The 21,605-nt window shown below is 38.2% G+C and overlaps 1 protein-coding gene across 3 annotated transcripts in view; it reads right to left on the reverse strand.

Annotated features, from left to right (window-relative positions):
* The window catches only part of OLA1 (Obg like ATPase 1), a 201,189-nt gene that overhangs the window by 8,697 nt on the left and 170,887 nt on the right, over positions 1 to 21,605 (reverse strand). The window lies entirely within an intron of this gene.

Genomic DNA, 21,605 nt, shown 5'->3' on the forward strand with positions numbered 1-21,605 from the left:
CTGATTACACAGATTTGTAGAACTATCTTATTAAGGGTTTACCATCCTATCGCCAAACAGTTATGCTTTTGTAAAAACTAGTGCATAGGTTCATAAATTACTAGTACATTTAAATCATCATTAAAATAATTTAACAAACTAAAAGATCATTAAAATAATTTAAACTACAAGTGTAAGCATATCTGTGATTACAAATACTATATATTAGGAGATTCAATGAAGATATTGACAAATTACTTGAAAAGGATTATGTCTTTGTAATGTTATTTACATGGGAATATTTTAGACTAGGCTGTTATTTTTTCCATTAACTCCTGACATGCTCAGACAGTAAATTTTACAGGTATCGTGTCTAGGAAATATTCTTGAGATCCAAGGTATAGAATTCAATATAGCAGTATGGATGCTATGGATGGCTCATACCTAAAGTACCCACGTAACATATGGTTTTTATGCTTGCCGAGTTCTTACTCTTAGTCCCACTAATCTCTCAGATTTAGACTAAGGTTTTAACAGCTATTATGGAAAAGCGCTTTGAAAGTGTGGCCTGCAATCCTTTAAATAATCAATGCAAATGTCACCTCAGGAAAAAAAAAAAAAAAAGAACTAAACCACAAGTTCATCAACACACATTTGTCAGAGAAAATAGCAGGGGATCAGAGCTATTATGAGATTAAGTATATGGCCCACTGAGTAGGGTTTTAGATGGGACAAAGAATATAAAAGTTCACTCAACAGTTTTCACATGTTTGTTTTATAATGCTGCTCTTCTATAATTTACTTAAGTAAATACCCCACCAGTAGTTTTCAGTGCTCATTATAAAAATCTTTTTTTCTTTCAGTTATCAAGTGAAAATAGTCTGGTAGCGAAGACTGATATTGGGACAGTGTTGACTTCCTAAGTATCTAATCCAAAAATAACACCAACTGGTTCACATTTCTGAAACCTCATGGGACATTTAACCCCAGAACAGCAGCATTTCTCAAACTGACATTTTAGGTAACGCAAATTATTGAACTATTCATATATCAAAAGTTACAATTTACCATTACTGGCCTTTTACTCAAAAGAATACCTAGAAATCCTGCTATTCACAGCTGTACTTCAAAGGGTGTACGTTTATTTTGTTTAAAAAGTAAACACTTAATATTCTGGCTTTTATATTAATTAGATAATGTACTATGTGACCAAGTGAAAGAAAAGCATGAACTATACAAACAAAAGGAAGTGAAATCTGTGTAAAAATAATGTCTACAATCAGATACAAATTTTGTTTGGTAAATAATGGTCATCATAACTCAAACTAAGAACTGTTGTGGAACAACAAGATAAGAAATAATTACTTTGGATAAAACATCAATTCAGAATAATAATAGTCCTACACTGTCATTTTAACAGCTTTTCTATTGAGTCCTTAGAGGGATTATTTGCATTCCTCAGGTATTCTATTGTACAATTCAGATGAATAAAGACTTACAAATCATTTTTCTACCGCCAGTGAGAGACTTTGATCCAGTGAATACACCATTGTACCTTAACTATAATTGGCAAAAATCCTGACAGTGTAGAGCATCACAAGCTTAATAACAAAGGGGAATATCTCAAAGTGTTGACAGATGATCTTCATAATGCAGAAGCAGAGCTGGTACATTTTAGCAATAAATGAGCACTGAGGTCTAAAGGTCTCTGAAGTGACTGACATCAGACCTGCCACAGCCTCACTAAAAGAATAAGGTACTGCATCACACTCTGTAGAGACAGTCAGGTTCTCTGTCTGTGTGTTTCACTTTTGTGACTTTCAATGTCACAGGAAATACAAAAAAAAACCCAAAAAAACCCAAAAAACAAAAAAAAATCACCACTAAGGAATTTCCCTAACACTGAACAGAACAGACTACCAGAATAAAGAGTACCAGAAGCATAAAGCCTGGTGGAACTCTTTCAAACCGTATATTGGTGACTGATAACTTAATGAATGCAAGAATCAAAACGTTAAACTTGGTTTCCTATGCAAAGTACCAAAGTTGCCAAAAAAGAGCAAACTTCCTTTAAAAAACTGTTGTGGTAGTAACAATTAATGCCAACTCCTACATTTCTTTGCGTGCATTATTATTACTGGAACATGCTGGAAATGTCTATAAAAAGATGCGGAGATATTACACTTATTTGGAATTGTGCTAAGGTAAGCAAATCCTAGAGAATTTCTCCAACCGGTTAATGTTATACTTGACAGAAAGGAAGAACAATTTTCATCATAGTTTGTTTAGTTTACAGAAACACTATCAACTTAAAAATTGCAATTGTCTGAATTTTTAAAAAACTACTATAATAGCACCTGAAATAACTGTAAGCAAAAGGAACGAGAAGAAAAAACTTATTTCCTCCAACTGTGCTTACTTTGTGCATTTGCCAGCACTTAGACGGGGGGGGGGGGAGGGAGGAAGAGACGGATGGACGAACTAGACTAGACGCGATAAATCGACCCCCGCTGGATCGATCACGGCCCATCAATCCTGCAGATAATGTGGACAAGCCCTTAGTGGAAACTAATTATGCGTTTCCCCTGTACAGTCAGTCTGTTTCTCCGTGGCTGTGTGGATCTCTCAAGTAACTGTGAAGATAAATATATTTTAAAATAGGAAAATATAATGGTAAAACCACCACTGTTAGCAGGAAGATTCAGGGGTAGATGTAGTGCCTAAAACTAATTTTAAGTAATTTTTAAAAATGTATTTTCAAGTTGACAGTGTCCCTTTAAACACAGTAACTGAAAACTATGTTATTACTGAATATAGTATTTAACTATTCCATATATTTTTCACATGTGCCAAATGCTATATTATATACAAAATGAAGCTCTCAAAGGCATCATCTTTGCTGGAATGTGAAAGTGGCATATTTAAAAAACAAGTGAAAATTGTTTATACTGCTAGAAATAATGAGAGGAGTACGGAGGAGCTGAAACTGTGGAAAGACCTAGTATGTAGAACCTAGTGTAACTAAATACTTTCTGCTCTCCTTTGTACATTATAACCAGAGTAAGAGTGTATGTAACAATATCATGGGACAAAATCTTAATTAAAATATTTTTTCCTCAAAAAAATGGGAAAAAAGGAAATTTTTAGTACTACTTGTACATTGCACTTCTTTTAAGTGTGCCAAAAATTGGAAGCTAGGTTGCTCCTTTGCTTAACCAGAGCCTCAGATCTACAAATCAACTGACAGAAGATTTGAGGGCTTTTTTCTCCTCAGACAGCAACTCATCTTCACTAATTTGTTGATAACTTCCTAAGCAGGACCCAAACTCTGAACCACAGTCTCCAGCAAACAGACTGACAGACAGTTCAGCCAATCTGCCTTCAAGTTAAAAGTTCCTGCCTGGTAATTGATCATGCCCCGGAACCAGAAAATAAGGCTAGTCTCATGGTTTTGAGATTGAGAAAGTTGAGGTGTGCCTTCATTTCTGGTCTGGACCCCACCCTCTGGGAATTTCTGGATAGGAGAATTTCACCAGTGACTGTCCATTGCGGCTCTTGAGAGGGCATGCTAGTCAATAATTTTCTGGTAGTTCTAGCTATCAGAGGGATTTGACTGTCTGCCATACTGAAAATACATGGACAATGAAACTAATCTGATTAGTGGTTCCACTGAGTCAAGAGGGCTCTTAGTAGAGGACAAGAATGCGTCTTGGTCCATGACAGCAGTTCTGCAAAGATGCTCATGATTCCCGGTATCTGAAATATGTGAGGGTTGATGGGGTCTGCATCTCCCTGAACTTCTCTGCGCTATGAACTTTTCCACTGTCTTCTGTGAAAAGAAGGCCGCCCTCATATTGGTGTCAAAGATAACGCTCAGATGAATATGGACTGAAATAAACTTTCTTGTCTTAGTTGATAAATGGTTAAAGAAAACAAAATAAGAAGAGCAGACATTTCTGAGAAGCTAAAGGATTTCTCTGCATTAGTCTTTAATAAAGAGGATGTTGGGGAGATACCTACACTGAATCTGGTTTTTTGGTCATTAAGATGAGTTATTCAGATATTGCTAAAGACGCTGGAGCAAATACATAACTTAAAAAGCAACAACCCATCAGGCCCATATAGTATACATCCATGAGTTCTGAAGGAGCTTAAGTGGTGGTGCTTAGGGGGCTGAGCTGCTAAAAAAAAATATGCAATCTGTCATTAAAACCAGACACTGTTCCAGATGATTGGAGATCTTTACTGTATATTTTTAAAAAAGCTCTAGGAATGATCTGGGGAATCAGAAATGTTTAAACCTTACACACCTGTACCTAGAAAACTGGCAACATAATAAAACACCTTCGTGATCATTATAGGACAGGTCTAACCAGTATGGTTTCTGCAAAGAAAAACTCTCTCACTAATCTTAGATTTCTTTGAACATGTCAATAAAGTAGTGGTCCCATACAAGAAGCTAACAAAGCTACATAGTCATGGGGTGAGAAGCAAAGTATTGTATTGTCATGCATCAAAAACTCGCTTAGAGACAGAAAGAAAAGCAGGATTAAATGGTCAATTTTCATCATACCACAGGTATGATCATAATTGTCCCTTCTGACCTAAATATCTAAACATCTATGAATCATACCAAAGGTTAACAGTGCGGTGGCCTCAAGGTTCTGGTCTTGGTTCAATGTAACTTAATATATTTTATATAATATACATTATTTGGAAAGGTGGTTGGTCAGTAGAGGTAGCAAAATTTGCAGAGGCCACAAAATTATTTAGATTAGTCAGGACCAGACAGGACCATGAGGAAGTTCAGAAAAGCCTAAATACGCTAGGTGAATGGGCAATGTGATGGACACATGAAATTCAAAGTCAATAAATGCAAAGAAATGCATAGTGGAGGAAAATAATTAAACTACGCATACACCTTATGGGGTTCTAAATTAACCCCATAAACTCAAGAAAAGGACTCAGGTGTCAGTGTAGACAACTCAATGAAGACTCCTGCTCAATGTGTAGCTGCAATAAAAAAAAGCAAAGAGTTAGGATGGATAAGAAATGGGATGGTGAATAATACAGAGAATACTATGCCTTTTTATAAATCAATCAATCATGCAGCCTTGAGTGGAATGCTATGGGAAGTACTGCTCATCTCAAAAAGGATACTGCAGAACTAGAGGGAGTTCAGAGCAAGGTGATGGGAATGATGCATGGCATGGAGAAATCTCATTCTGACATTGGAAGTCTGGGATTCTTTACATTAGAAAGGAAATTAATAAGAAAGGACATGAAAAAAGTTTATAAAATAATGAATGGTCTAGAGAAGATAGATTGGGAACTTCTGTTCTGCCTGTCTCATAAAACAAGAACAAGTAGCCATTTGATGAAATCAGAAGATGGGGAATCCAAAACCGATAAAAGGAAATACTTTTCCACAAAACATAAAATATGGGACACTTTACAAGATTCTAAAGGGGACTGGACACTCATATGCATAGCAAGAAGATCCAGAATTGTTATATTAATCATAAAACTGTTGTGGAAGAGACATCAAACCTCATGCTTCCAGGTTTAAGATAATCTCCAACTATTAGAGATCAGGATGATATCTAATGTGGTGAATACATTACCCCACATCTACTACCTTCCTCTTAATCTGTTGGCCACTGTTGGAGACAGGACACTGGACTAAATGGACCTCAGGTATGATCCAGAATGAGAATTCTTGTGTTCCTATAAGCCTAGAAAGGAGAAAATTGCTCACAAGGCTGACTGGCAATTGGGGGCTTTTATGAGCCAGTCATCTGGGTAAATGAAAATTTGAAATTTTGGTGACTGACAGCTGCAGATACCAAAACCAGGATCTTTGAAGAAAGTTCAAGTGTTGATGCTAGGTCAAAGTGAAGTACTAAAAATGTTGAGGATCAATGGAAAATGGTAAGAAACTGATGAGATGGAGCGGTGGGCACATGAGAGTTCGCATTCTGAAAAATCAACAAACTGAGGAAGTCTCCAGACTAAAGAGCAGCTACACAATGAATGGAATACTTATTATTTTGAAGTGCTTATAGTTAATGGAAGAATTGAGTAACTTGAAATCTAAGAACTACCGTATTCATGCTGACCATTTGGGAGCTGCAAATGACAAGGAGTAAATTCTAAAAAAATCACTGATTCTCTGGAACTGGTTTGCTTGGATCTCTACCACGTGCTCCAGGGTCTGGCCCTGACTTCCCTTTTTCCTTATGGGATGAGATGGGTTAGGACATAAATCCACTTTAAGGTGAAGTAGACCTTTGTGCTGTCTGTCAGGCAGTGATAAAAGGAAGTGGAGCACAGAGCCAGCCTATGACCATTATCCAGGCAGCTTCATTCCCATCCCATCTCAGACAGGGGAGGAAAAAAAGAGACCAGTCACAGTTGCTGGAAGTATACTTCTCTCAGTGGGGAACATGTTAGCCTACATACAAAGTCCTGATTATCCCAAATAAATGGGAAGGAGAAAAGAGAGAGATCCTGTTCTGTGCTGTCCTCTTGGAAGGCCAGCTTTTAAAATCACACAAAAAGTGAACTGGATACGAGTAGATGTTTAAACAGACTTTTTTTTATCAGAAACAAAACATTTAGAAAAAATCATTTTCAAAAATGTCCCAATGTGGGGCACTCTGCAACCTGGAACAGTTTCAAAAAGTTATTGTTTTGATCTTGTCTTACTTTACATCTAACTGACTATTCAGGCCTTCCGTAATGGTCCTACCACTTTCTGAATCCTAAATCAGTTTTATTCAAGACAGTGCTTCTTTGTTAATGAATGACAAGGGGCATTATCTAAGAAGGGCTACCCTTTTCTTTTCTACTGCCCCATCTCTTTTGTTTTCCCTTCCACTTGTCTCTTTTTCCCTAGATATTTTGTATCGTCTCTTCCTTCCTCTATCTAATGTTCTCTCTCTCTGTTATTTTCCTCTCAATCCACCCATTGCTACTCTTCCTCTCTTCTTTTGCCCCTTCCTTAGCACTTCTAAAATTAGACCTTATAATTACTGTCAGCATATTACAACAGGAAAGGCAATAAAAAATGCAGTGTTGTCTAGTGGGTAGGACAATGGACTGGGAGTAAGGAGACCTGGGCAGTCCCAGCTCTGGCACTGCCCTGATATGTCATCTTGATTAAACTGTTTCACCTATTGGTGTCACTGCTTCTCCACTTTCCCTTTGTCTATCTTGCCCATTTAAACTGTAAGTTCTTCAGGGCATTGATTGTCTCTTGCTCTGTATTTGCATAGTTCTTAGCCCAATGGAGATCAATCTTGGTAGGGACTTCTACATTCTATGAGAATACAAAGAAAGAAGAAACACCATCAGCTTCTCATGTCACATGACACTAGGCAGTAATATCTGTGTCTAGCTTAATAATGAATCCCTGACAGGAGAGCGTAACTGTCATTCATAAAAGGTTGTTACAAGGAGGAGGGAGAAAAAAATGTTCCTAACCTCTGAGGATAGGACAAGAAGCAATGGGCTTAAGTTGCAGCAAGGGCGGTTTAGGTTGGACATTAGGAAAAACTTCCTGTCAGAGTGGTTAAGCTCTGGAATAAATTGCCGTGGGAGGTTGTGGAATCTCCATCATCGGGGATTTTTAAGAGCTGATTGGACAAACACCTGCCAGGGATAATACTAAGTCCTGCCTTGAGTGCAGGGGACTAGAGTAGATGACCTCTCGAGATCCCTTTCCGTTCTGTGATTTTAGAGTTGTTTATAATAACAACTATATGTTTTATAGGCATCTGATTAGGATTGACACAAATATGCAACCTCACAGAATTAGATCTCTTCCAAATCAGAAGAAAAATATTGGGGCACATGAAAATTAAATTACGATTTCAACTAGAAAGTCAGATGGAAGGACCATACACTGCCAAAACAGAAGAACTTTACTGTTACGACATCCAAGATGATAGAAGATTTTTAGTGGTATATGGCTTTCTGCTTCTGTGGTATGGTCATTTACCTGGGGAAATTTTAGGGAGGGCATACTGATTACTTGTATGATAAAAGTACCATGTAAACCCTAAAATATATGGAGACCTTACTAAAGATCCAACCCTTCCAAGTTTCTACTAACTGCAAATTTATATTGGGAATATTTGTTTTATATTTCACACTAACCAATGGTATAGATTTGACTTATCAAGCAACATTAAACTTGCTTAGCTGTTGCAGTAGGTAAGAAGTCTGAAAGAAATGCTATAAGACTGCAGGAGGCTAACTGAAAAATTGAAGACAGAAACAATGATTGATGGACATGACACTTTTCTAACTTAAAATACTGAAGACTGTAAAACAAAGAAATCAAACTGATGACCTGAAAAACAAGCTTAGACCAAGAAACATCAGGATTGTAGGGTTACATAAAAACATGGAGACTGAAGAATCCAGGATGTTTTTTTCCCCACAGTGGATTGTGAAGCTGCTGATAATGAAGGATTTTGAATTTGCTCTACAATGTCTCTCTCTCTAACCCCTCAAAGGTCCATGAAGGTAACAACATGGTTTGTGACCAGTACCAAATTTAAAGGATCCAGAATAAACATGTTAAATTTAGCTTAAAAGAGGCCTGATTTCGATCTGATTTTTAGGAGTTCACAAATCTCTTTGTAAGCAGACTATAGTTCCGTTTACAGCAAAAATATCGGTTACTCAAACAATAATGAAAACTGCAGTCTTTTCATTGCAGGTCAAATACATGCTGCCAGGCAGAAGGCCAGCAGTCTCATGCATCCTCTTTTGGATGCCTCCGCAATTCTGAACATAAAACTTTACCTATAGTAAGAAAATTCCACATTGCTGTCAACAGGTATTAGCAACAGGCACAACTGAACTATTGCTGAACACAGTTTAACTGCAAGTGTAATCCAGAGCAAATCACATTCAACACGTTTCAGAAATCATGGCTGAAATCAGATTGGAGCAGACATGTTGAGGATGGGAAAATATTTTACTGTACATTTATTTTTATTTGCTATCAGTTGGTATAGGTTTAAATAGATGAATTTTGCAGGAGTTCAAAAAAGATGATTTAATATTATACTTCATTCTGTTAAGGACAGACATTTTCTGAAAATAATCTGACAAAAACATAGGCATAAACGATGATACATTAATAAAAAATGTATTTAATTTAAATTAATACAATACAAAAGGCATGATCTTTGAGGTATACTCAATAGGCCAGGAGTATGGATCCATATTCAATGATCAGAAATACATCATGGTATGACAGTTTTTAAAAAAATATTTTTAGACAGTCTTTGGACATAGGCTTCTCTAGTGCTATTCTGAAAATTTTGCTCCTTAAGATTCTGGTAAAAAGAAGGCCTTAAATAAAAAAAAGTCAGATTATTTATAAAATCAGTTACTGAAAAATGTCTCAAACTAAACAATCATAACAAGGAACTGAAGATACATATACAGAGAGAATATTTGAGAAGAATATTTAATTTCTTCACTGTGGAAATATTATATGAAATACTTTGTTGTATGCAGTATTGTTGTAGCCGTATCAGTCCCAGGATATTAGAGAAACAGGGTGGGTGAGATAATATCTTTTACTGGACTAACTTGTGTTGGTAAGAGAGAGAAGCTTTCGAGCTTCATCAGAGCTCTTCTTTGGGAGGAGGAGGAGAGCTCTGAGTAAGCTCGAAACCTTCTCTCTCTTACCAACACAAGTTGGTCCAATAAAAGATACTATCTCACGGTCTTGTCTCTCCAGCATGAAATACATGACATAGAACATCACCTTATGTTCACACCATCAGATCCAATTCCCTCCACCCCGCGCCCACTACCCACATACAAACCAACCTAGAAATAATGCCATGTTGCCTAATACAATATCTGGTCTACATAAAACTCCCATGTAATGAAATAAATATATACTGACAACAGTAGAAACAAGATACTAGACTTGAAGAGCAATTGGGTATATATTGCTAATTAAAAACCTGCAATGAGTAACACAAATTCAGACTCTAATATGTGTTGTGTTTCGTCTTAGAGTGGCAGATTAATTTAAGAATGGCCATACGGGGTCAGACAAATGGTTCATCTAGCCCAGTATCCCGTCTTCTGACAGTGGCCAATGTTAGATGCTTCAAAAGGAAAGAACAGAACAAGCCAGTTATCGAGTGATCCATCCCCTATTGTCCACTCCCAGCATCTTGCAGTCAGAGACTTAGGGATACAGAGAACATGGGACAGCATCCCTGACCATGATGGCTAATAGCTACTGATGAACCTATCCTCCGTGAACGTACCTAATTCTTTTTTTTAAACAGAGTTATACTTTTGGCCTTCACAACATCTCCTGGCAACAAGTAACACAAGTTGACTGGGGGTTTTGTGAAGAAGTACTTCCTTTTGTTTGTTTTAAACCTGTTGCCTATTAATTATATTGAGTGATCCCCCGGTTCTTGTGTTATGTGAAGGGAGTAAATAACACTTCCTTATTCACTTTCTTCACACCACTCATGATTTTATGGACCTCTATCATCATATCTCCCCTTAGTTGTCTCTCTTCCAATTTGAACAGTCCCAGTCTCTTTAATCTCTCATTATATGGAAGCTGTTCACTACCCTTAACCATTTGTTGCCCTTCTCTGTTGCCCCTCTTTTCCATTTCTAATATATCTTTGTTGAGATGGGGAGACCAGAACTTCATGTAGTATTAAAGGTGTGGATATACCATGGATTTATATAGCGGCATTATACTATTTACTGTTTTATTATCTATCCCTTTCCTAATGGTTCCTAACTGTTAACTTATTTGACTGTTGCTGCACAATGAGCAAATGTTTTCAGAGAACTATCTACCAATGACTCCAAGTTCTCTTTCTTGAATGGTAACAGCTAATGTAGACCCCATCATTTTGTATTTATAGTTGGGATTATGTTTTCCAATATGCATTACTCTGCATTTATCAGCATTGAACTTCATCTGCCATTTTGTTGCCCCATCACTCAGTTTTGTGAAATCCAAACAAATGGGCCAGATTTTCCATACTGGCCTGGAGTAGAGAATCTATCCTGCTTGCATAGAATAGGGGTAGATGCTCTTGCAACAGCCCCTCCCTGGCCGTATTATCTTAAGTGTGGAGTTCCTCATTACCATGGAACACTGCATAAATCTTCCCCACGGCCACTGATGCCAGTACTGCCAACTTTAACTAATTAATCTTAACTAATTAAAGAGTATGAAACAGACCCTCTAAAATCTTAAGATTGGATTGAAAATCATGATATTTTTAAAAATAATAAAATTTGGAATTTTTTATATATACCTTCTGGTATTTAAGCTTTTACTTTTCATCTAAATCACATTTTCAAGTTTTTGGCCAAAGAAAGGTAGAAGAAAAGAAAGCTGAATAAGTCACATTATCCCAGAAGCTGGGGTTTTAAGAAAAATATCAAATATCATGAGACTTATAATAAAATCATAGGAGTTGGCAACGCTAAGTGAGTTTTTCTGCAGGAGGAAGTAATCTGGTTCTTAGACAGAAAAACCCTACTTAGTTTAAAAAAAATAAAAGGAACCCTGAAAGTTTCATGTTAAATACTTGATCTCTGAATAACTGATACATGAACCTATGTGTACCAAAACTAGCTATATGCTTAAAATCGAGGCAACAATAACTCACTACACTTTACCAAAATACTGTATAACTTTATGAAATGTAGCAACACGTATTGTTATGAGAGCTTCATAGAGTTTAAGTAAAATGAATTAGGGATGTATATAGCCTGAATAGTTAGCCACATCTCTGAGTTTCCTTGTTTTTGTAGTGTAAATAAGACTCTTATTAGTATAGTAACTTGTGACTTTTATAATTAAAAGGTATTAACATTTATGCAAGTCAGTAGAAAATAGTCCAACCCACACATAATGTAATACACATTTAAATACTTTATAAGTGTGTATTATACCTTCTGTAATACTAGACATATGTTTTATATCAGTGGTTCTCAAACTTTTTATTTTTCCACGGACCACTTGAAAATTGCTGAGGGTCTTGGCGGATCACTTAATGATCTTTCCAAATGTTGTTTGTACCATTAGCCTGCGTGTCTCCACTAATTAGATGGGTGGTCCCTCATTCTCTTGTGTGCAGCTGCCCAGACGTGCATCTTAGAGGGGATTATCTGCGGACCACCTGACTAGAGCTCAGGTCCGCGGAGCTCAGGTCCGCGGACCACAGTTTGAGAACTGCTGAAATATATGAAATAGACTTCATTAGTTTGCAAAGGAGACATGAAAATTTTTCAGTCTAGTCACAAAAATCTACTTGTCCACCTTTAGCAGGATAAAGATAAAAAAATATTAACAATATTTTAGTTAACTATTTAAAAAAATATTTGTCCCAGGGGAATGGTGAGTAGGATTTTTGCAGGAGTGTGATATAGAAAGGCATTTAGACTATTATTTGAAAGTACATTGTGCACTTCAGGGATAGTAATGCTTCTGCTAAATTTTAAAGAACTTTTTATGGCTAAAAAAACAGTGATGACATAGCCTTTATTACTGTCAAAAGTCAGTACCCCTAAATCTGTGTATGGATGCATACATGTACATAATATTTTAAAATCCATTTTATAAATACAAAACTAAAGCTTGGCTTACCATAAAACCATATATTTTTATCTAAAATTGAAACTCTTATTGATGGCTGTATTATTAAACATTCTCCTTAACATTATATTAGTGGCAAAGAATATTCGATTAAAAACAAATGCCATCTTTAGGCTGAGTTTCTTTTGATGTCTGTTTTACCATTTAATTTAAGATGCAGCCAAATATAAAAACACATGAATCTACAATCATTCTAAAATGTAAGATCCTTCAATAAGCTGCATGACATGGCCCCTGAAACCATTTTTTTTTTTTTATAGAAAATCAAGGATGTAAGCCTGAAAAAAATAATTCACATTCAACATCTCTCCTAACAAAGGAAAGGCTCCACATGTGGAGGCATACATGACAGTTGTCAACATAACTGAAAATGTTCATGAATAAAAAAACCCGTCTGTACAAAGAGCTAATTATAATATTGCTATCAATTGCTAGCTTGCACTTACAAATCTTCCATATCATATAAATGCATTGTTTTTGACATTTCTCCGTAGATAAACATCACATCATTTCATTTTCTAAAAGCAGCTCAAATCCAACTATGATACGATATAGTTAACGGATATCAATTATTTTAAAGTTCCAGTGGAACAGAAAGAGCCTACTACATGACACAAAGTTAAGAGAACATTATTTAGGTTGCCAAGTTAAGTACTCAAAAGTTGGGAAGTGCCAAATTTATAGCTGCCTCTGCAAACTTAATTCTCCCCTTTTGCACATCCATCCTGTGCACTGAATATGGCAGCGGTCTTGTTGAAAAAAACTGTACTTGATTATGAAATCAAAAGGTTATCAGAATGCATACTCACATGGTGGCAGCAAAGTTAGTTGTGCACGGTTTAACGTGCTTCCAGATGTTTGGCTACCATTAAAAATACTGCCAATTTGTTATACTATACTGCACGAGAAACATATGAATTTCAAAGGCTCACAATAGCCAAATCAAAACCTATTTTTAACAGAACGCTCAAAGGCACTTCTCAGAGAAGACTATTTCCCTGCCAAATTTAAACTTTTGCACCCCCCTCCCGGATTTTAGCTTGGGAGCTGTTAAAAAAAAAGATTTCAATACTATTTTGTAATTAATGAGAAAAGTATTATTATTTTTACTCTTACCACTCAAAAACAGCAAAATGCTTGTTCTGCTCAAATTTTAAAAAAATGTCATCCTTGATCAGAGACCCAGATTCGGAAAATGTCAGCCCAATAGGCTAAAACTTTAGAAAGATATATGTAGCTAAAAAAAGAGATTATAATGGGAACAAAGCAACAGTTCTAATATACATGAGGGAGAGGAGACCAAATTGTTTGTGGCAGAATAGGTGTTTTATTGGTATATCTCATATCTATATGAGATATGAAATTATTTACTGTAGTACATGGGGGTTATGTTTACAGATGTGAAGTTTATGAAATAACATTGGAGTGGGACAGGGCTATATTTGTTTACTGGTGGTTTGTTAGAAGATAAATCAGTCATTGATGCTTTACGCTGTTTATAGAAAGATTTCTGTGTATTAAAAAATACTAACATGATAAAGTGTGTACAGCTGCTTATTGATGTTTCTCCTGCCTCTCTGAATTTCGACCATTTAAACAGGAGATATGGTCAGTTGGTCTGAGTACAGGACTGGGGGCCACAAATCTTGTCTCTCCCACTGAGTTTTTTCCTCTGTGATCCTGTATAATTGTAAGCCTTTCTGGAACAAATTCCCCACCACTAATGCCAGAGCAGCTCCAAGGGCAGTAATACCGGAGTAACCAAGGCTCCTGCAGCTGTTTAAACCTGCTCAGAACAGGGTCACTCAATGCAGTGTTAGAAGTGGTGCCATGGAGCCTGGTATATGGTAATGCTTCCACGGTTGCTACCACTGGTGGAGTTGCATCAGTGTTAAACAGCAGCATGAAAGATTCTAGCATAGACACAGCCTGTGGGTTGGGAAAGTCATTTACTTTTTCTGCTTTGGTATCCGACTGTATAGATAGAGCATTTATGTAGCACTTTTCATCTTTAAACACATTAAATATTAAAAAGCAGGTTTGCAAAGTATACAAATGCACTATTTGTGTCAGATAACTACATATAAACGTCCTAATTAATGAGAATGAATTAAATTACTTATGCTCTCATTTGATGTATGGGAATCTGGATGAAAAACATATTTCTCTGACATCTTTACAAGACCCTAGAACAAAAAAAAAAATTAAATGGGTGTGTGACCTCTTCTGCTAAAGACTGCTTTGTTAGCAACAGAGCAGAGCAAGAATGGAAGTCGATGTATGACAATATATTCATAAGGGAAATACAAATTTTATACTGGTTACGGACTCTACTGAACTGAGATAGCCTTTGGCAGGGCCAGAGAATCCTCCTTACCAAGAGAACATAGTTTGATTAGTCCTGACAAGGACTGTTCACCACCTGTCACACTATAATGGTGGTTCAAATTTGATTTCATCAGTCATTCAAAACAAGAGTGAATTTACATTAACAGCATGATAGCAGCAATTACAGATTATCTATAACCCACACTGTGGTGGAATTTTGTTAACTACCATGGTTACCAGAAACTCCCCCAGAAACTCCCCTCTGTCCCCTCTCTACAGCCATAGAACTTCCCCACATTAGCCTCTAGCATTAGCTCAGTGCCCTCCCCTGCCTTCCTTTGGTCCTTCCTCCCCTCTTCAGTATATTGCACCTATGGCCTCATCCAACACAGCTTGCCTTTCAAGCCTACCCAGAAGTAGCCTTACTCCCCAGCTCTATCCACATGTTTTGACAATTTGAACTGTGGACAATTGGGGGATGGGTGGTGGGAAAGGGGAACATGGGTGAGAACAGAATTACGAGGAAGTGGCACAGGGCTTATCCGTATGGCTACGGAGGGAACAAAGAGCTTATAAGGGCTATGGTGGTGAATGCCCAGGCAGCAGTATACAGAGGCCATGAAGCTTTGCTGTCTCAGCATTGAGACACTCAGCTCAGCTTCCCCTCCAGCCCAGACATCCTGAACAGCCTTATATTCCCCACACCCAATCCCCTCTTCCTGTCCACACAAGCCTCTTAAAGGCTCTGTTGGATCCCCATCTCTTTGCTTACTTCCCATGCTTCCACAAACAGTTGTTCACCCCCCCCCCCACAGCCACAGCATACACAGCTGTATACTGCTTGTCCTGTGTTTGTGGTGGCCATAGAGGATGACCATCTGTGTGTTGGTACATGTGGGACAGCAGTACTCAAGTTTATATTTTAAAAGTTTTCTTCACAACAATGGTTAAAAAGATAGTAATTAAAAGCTTGGGCATTCACACAAAAGTTGTATTAATTTCAAGTTAGAATCTAAGTTAGTTAAATTGGTGCTTCAGACAACAGAATGTAGCTCTGGATTGTATAAAGTTCTCAATCTTATCCCGGGGACAAAGATGGTATTAAAATGCCTCATGTAAAGAACAGCAGACTACTGAAAGTTGTGAGGAAAGCACAAGAAAGTTATGCTTAAGGGAGGGCAATACAAGCATTCTCTAAGTTGAAAGAATACTTTCTGTGGGATGTGAGAAAGTATGTGGAATTTGATTTTTGCGTATTTATAAATACTGACAATCTATATTCAGACTGTTGATTGATACATACAACTTGCAGGAACGGTAAATTGTTTGAAATAAAAGATAGAAAAAGACCCACTTCACAATCATTACAATACACAGCCTGAAATGCAATGAGAGAAAAAAATGGTTACTAACATCTCGAAGAACAACAGTTATGAAAAGTATTGCACCTATCTATTCTACTCTTGGTGTAAGTGTGTCCCATGCATAGTTGCCAGAAATGTTTCCTTCAGTAGTGCCGGTTGGGGCTGCTCGAGCCTGCTCCGCTGCTGCGTGCTGCTGGCACCAATATAAAAGGGCACTGTTGACCCCAAGCCCCCTCACTTCCTTCTTTCCAGAAACTCCAATGTAGAGGGGTAGGAGGGCAGGTTGTGGAATGCAAATGTGCAACACATCTTGAAGAACAACAGTTATGAAAGGTTAGTAACTTTTTTCTTTGAGTGACTGCACATATCCATTCCACTCTAGATGACTCCCAAACAGTTAGACGGAGGAATCAGAGTTCATGTACAAACAGACTGTAGTACGACTCAATCAAATTTGGCATCATCTCTTGAGTATTGGTGTAGCGGGAGGAGAAAGTGTGCACAGATGACCAGGCTGCTGCTTCACAGATGTTCAGCGTAAGGATCTGCGCTAGGAATGTCACTGAGGATGCTTGCAATTTTGTGGAGTGAACAGTCAGCTTATCTGGTAATGAAATGCCTGCCATATCATAACAAGTAAGAATACAAGAAATAGTCAAAGATGAAATTCTCTTTGATATTAGAACAACTTTCATTCTATCTGCTATAGCCACAACAGTTGGGTGGAACAACAGATTTAGTCCTATCTATATAGACTGCCAGTGTTTGTCAGATGACCAACTGCATTGCTCATCCCTATTTGCATTTGGTTTGGGGTGAAATACACACACGTAAGTAAACTGATTTGTGTGAAAATATGAAATTACCTAAAAGAGAAAGCTCAGATAAGAGCATACATACACTATCTTTAAAGAAGACTGTGTACAGCGGATTGAATGTGAGGATGTGCAGCTCGGAGACCCTTTTGGCAGAAGTGATAGCAATTAGGAAAACCACCTTCCACGAAATGTGTAGAAGGGAGCATGTTGCTAAAGGCTCAAATGGGGATCCTGTGAGCTTAGACAAAACCCAGTTAAAGTCCCAAGGGTGAACAGGCTCCCTTAACTGAGTGTACAATTTTTCCAGGACTTTAAGGAATCTAATTGTCATGTCACTAGAAAAACAAAACAAAACAAAACAAAAAAACAGGTACCCATTCAAGGGTGGAATGCAGATATTGTTGCCAGGTGAACCTGAATAGAGGGAATTGCTAAGCCTTGCTGTTTCAGGTGCAGTACAGATAGTTGAGTATTTGTTGGACAGACGAATGCATTGGCAAGACTAAGATTTGACCATCCCAGGCATAGAACTGCTTCCATTTTGACAGGTAGAAAACTCTGGTAGAGTGCTTTCTGCTTCTTAATAACACCTGGGGAACTTACCCCTGGCAAGCCTACTCTCTGGGATTTAACCATGGAGCTCCCAGGCTCTCAAATGAAGGAATTGCAGAATTGGGTGGAGCTGGGTGGTCCTGAGAGATCAAATCCAGGTGTAATGGGAATGAGATTGGAGTTGCATCTCTGAGGTTCAGTAGAGCGGAGAACCACTGTTGGTGGGACCACACTGGGGTTATTAGTATTACCCAGGAGTGATCCCGCTTGATCTTTAGCAGCACTCTGTGTAGGAGTGAGACTGGAGAAAAAGCTTAATATTTACTGTCCAGGGTTGTAGGAAGGTATCTGTGATGGAGCCTGGACTGTGGTCTTGCAAGGAGCAGAAGTGGTGACATTTTCTGTTGTACTCGTTTGAAAATAGGTTTATTTAGGGAGTGCCCCACTGTTGGAAAATGCATCTGGCTCCATCCAGGAGAAGAGACCACTTGTGTTGGCTGGAAAAAAAGCCTGCTTGTTCTGCTAGCTCATTCTGCACTCCTGGAAGGTAAGAGGCCTTGGGGTTAACTGAATGCAAAATTATGCAAAATTCCCACAGATGAATTGCTTCCTGACACAGGAAGGATGAGCAAGCTCCTCCTTACCTCTTGAGGTAAAACATTGCTGTGATGTGGTCTCAAACCGGTTTCTCTCCCAGATGTGAGACTGGAAAGCTTGACAGACAAGCTGAATCACCCTGAGCTCTCTGATGTGATATTAAGAGCAAGCCCCGCTGAGGACCAAAGACTGAGTTTGAAGGGGTCCCAGGTGAGCTCCCCACCCCAGAGCCAACATGTCTGAGACCAGAGTAACTGATGGCTGAGGGTGAAGGAAGGGAACGCCTGCACAAAATACTGAGAGAATTCAACCACCAATTCAGCAAAATTAGCAACCATGAACGTACTGAGAGCACAGTATCCCGACAAAGACTGCTTGGTGAATACACTGAGGCCAGCCACATCTGTAGGGATCTGAGGTACATCCTTGTGTGCTGTACTACATATGTGCATTGGGCCATGTGTCCTAGGAGCCTCATACAGCTTCAGGCTGTTGTGATTGGATGATGGAGGTCTGTCAAAAGAGATCAAATAGTCTGAAATCTTGACTCTGGGTATAATGCTCTTGCCTGGGTAGAGTCCAACACTGCCCCTATAATCTATCTTCTGTACCAGGCAAAAGATAAACTCGTCTGCACTGATCAGTAGGCCTAATGCCCTGAAGGCAGACTGAATGAGTTGAACGCTGTATATAACCAGAGCTTTGGACCGGGAATTGATTACCCAGTCGTCCAGGTAAAGGGTAGACCTATACTCCTAGTGTCCTGAAGAATGCTGCTACCACAGCCATACATTCTGTGAACAACCAAGGAGCTGCAGACGGGCTGAATGGAAGCACTGTGAACAGGTAAATGCAAGTGCTTCGCAATGAATGTGAGGAACTTTCTGTGCCCTTGGTATATCAATATATGAAAGTAAGTGTCCCTTAAATTGAAGGCGGCGTACCAGTCTCCAGAGAGAGAATAATGGATGCCAGGGTGACCATGCAACACTTTATCTTTTCGAGATAACTACTGAGCTGACACACATCTAAAATAGGTCTGAGACCTCTCTTGATTTTTGGGATTAGGAAATAATGGGAGTATAAACACTTCCTTCTTAAATTCTGCAGAACCTCCTCTATGGCTCCCACCTGAAGGAGAGATTGAACCTCCTGGACCAGAAGTTTTGTGTGAGGGGGTCCCTGAAGAAGGATGGGGAGAAGAAATAAATTGGAAATAAACTGAAATAAACTGTATTGCACTTCTATAGTGCTCATCTTGCAATGCTCCATGGTGATACAGGACTAAGCACTGCAGAAATGTGAAAGGCGGTTTGCAAACAAAGGAAAAATGGGGTCTGGCATCCTGGGAACTGGTATGGTGTCCCTGAGCATCTAATCAAAACACCTGCTTCAAACCCCCTGGATATCTAGGTGGGGCTGGAATTTATGTAGAGGCAGAAGGATGAGATGGTCAATATCTAAAACCTCTACCCCTCTTTCTCTGCAGGTCCTGTCGGATGGCTGGAGCAGATTACCAAAGGGGTTGCTGAGGCTGGAAATGCTGCTTGGAAAGGCAGGGGTGTACAACCCAGAGAGACTTTAGGGTTGCCCTTGAGTCTTAACTAGGGCTGTCAAGCGATTAAAAAAATTAATCATGATTAATCGCACTATTAAACAATAATAGAATACCATTTATTTAAATATTTTGGATGTTTTGTACATTTTCAAATATACTGATTTCAATACAACACAGAATACAAAGTGTATAGTGCTCACTTTTGTTTTTTTACAGTGGAAATACTTGTAATCAAAAATAAAAATAAAGAAATAGTATTTTTCAATTCACCTAAAACAAGTACAGTAGTGCAATCTCTTTATCATGAAAGTTGAACTTACAAACGTAGAATTATGTACAGAAAATAACTGCATTAAAAAATAAAACAATGTAAAACTTTAGAGCCTGCAAGTCCACTCAGTCTTACTTCTTGTTCAGCCAGTCACTCAGACAAACAAGTTTGTTTACATTTGCAGGAGATAATGCTGCCATCTTCTTGTTTACAACGTCACCTGAAAATGAGAACAGGAGTGCTCATGGAACTGTGGTAACCAATGTCGCAAGATATTTACGTGCCAGATGCGCTGAAGATTCATATGTCCCTTCATGCTTCAACCACCATTCCAGCGGACATACGTCCATGCTGATGACGGGTTCTGACTGATAACAATCCAAAGCCGTGCAGACCGATGCATAGTCATTTTCATTATCTGAGACAGATGCCACCAGCAGAAGGTTTATTTTCTTTTCTGGTGGTTCAGGTTCTGTAATTTCCTCATCGGAGTGTTGCTCTTTTAAGACTTTTGAAAGCATCCTCCACACCTCGTCCCGCTCAGATTTTGGAAGGCACTTCAGATTCTTAAACCTTGGGTCAAGTGCTGTAGCTATCTTTCGAAATCTCACACTGGTACCTTCTTTGCGTACTGTCAAATCTGCAGTGAAAGTGTTCTTAAAACGAACATGTGCTGGGTCATCATTCAAAACTGCTATAACATGAAATATATGGCAGAATGCAGGCAAAACAGAGCAGGGGACAAAATTCTCCCCCAAGGAGAACTGAGTCACAAATTTAATTAACACATTATTCTTTTAACAAGCATCATTAGCATGGAAGCATGTCCTCTTGAATGGTGGCCGAAACATGAAGGGGCATACAAATATTTAGCATATTTGGCAGGTAAATACTTTGCAGTGCCGGCTACAAAAGTGCCATGCAAATACCTGTTCTCACTTTTTGGTGACATTGTAAAGAAGAAGAGGGCTGCAGCATCCTCTGTAAATGTAAACAAACTTGTTTGTCTTAGCGATTGGCTGAACAAGAAGTAGGACTGAGCAGACTTGTAGGCTCTGAAGTTTTACATTGTTTTGTTTTTGAGTGCAATTATGTAGCAAAAAAGTCTACATTTGTAAGTTGCATTTTCACAACACAGATTGCATTGTATGAGGTAAATTAAAAATACTATTTCTTTTATCTTTCACAGTGCAAATATTTGTAATCAAGAATATACACTTTTATTTCACTTACAATACAATATATATCAAAATGTAGAAAAACACCCAAAATATTTAATACATTTTAGTTAGTATTCTATCGTTTAACAGGATGATTAATCACGATTTTTTAAATCACGATTAATTTTTTTGAGTTAATCGCGTGAGTTAATGGCGATTAATCGACAGCCCTACTTTTAACCCATGGAACTTAGCGTCAGTCTGCTCTGAAAAGAGTGAGGATCCCTTAAAGGGCAGGTCTT

The sequence above is a fragment of the Lepidochelys olivacea genome, assembly GCF_965140295.1.
Source record: "Lepidochelys olivacea isolate rLepOli2 genome assembly, chromosome: 11".
NCBI lineage: Eukaryota > Metazoa > Chordata > Testudines > Cheloniidae > Lepidochelys > Lepidochelys olivacea.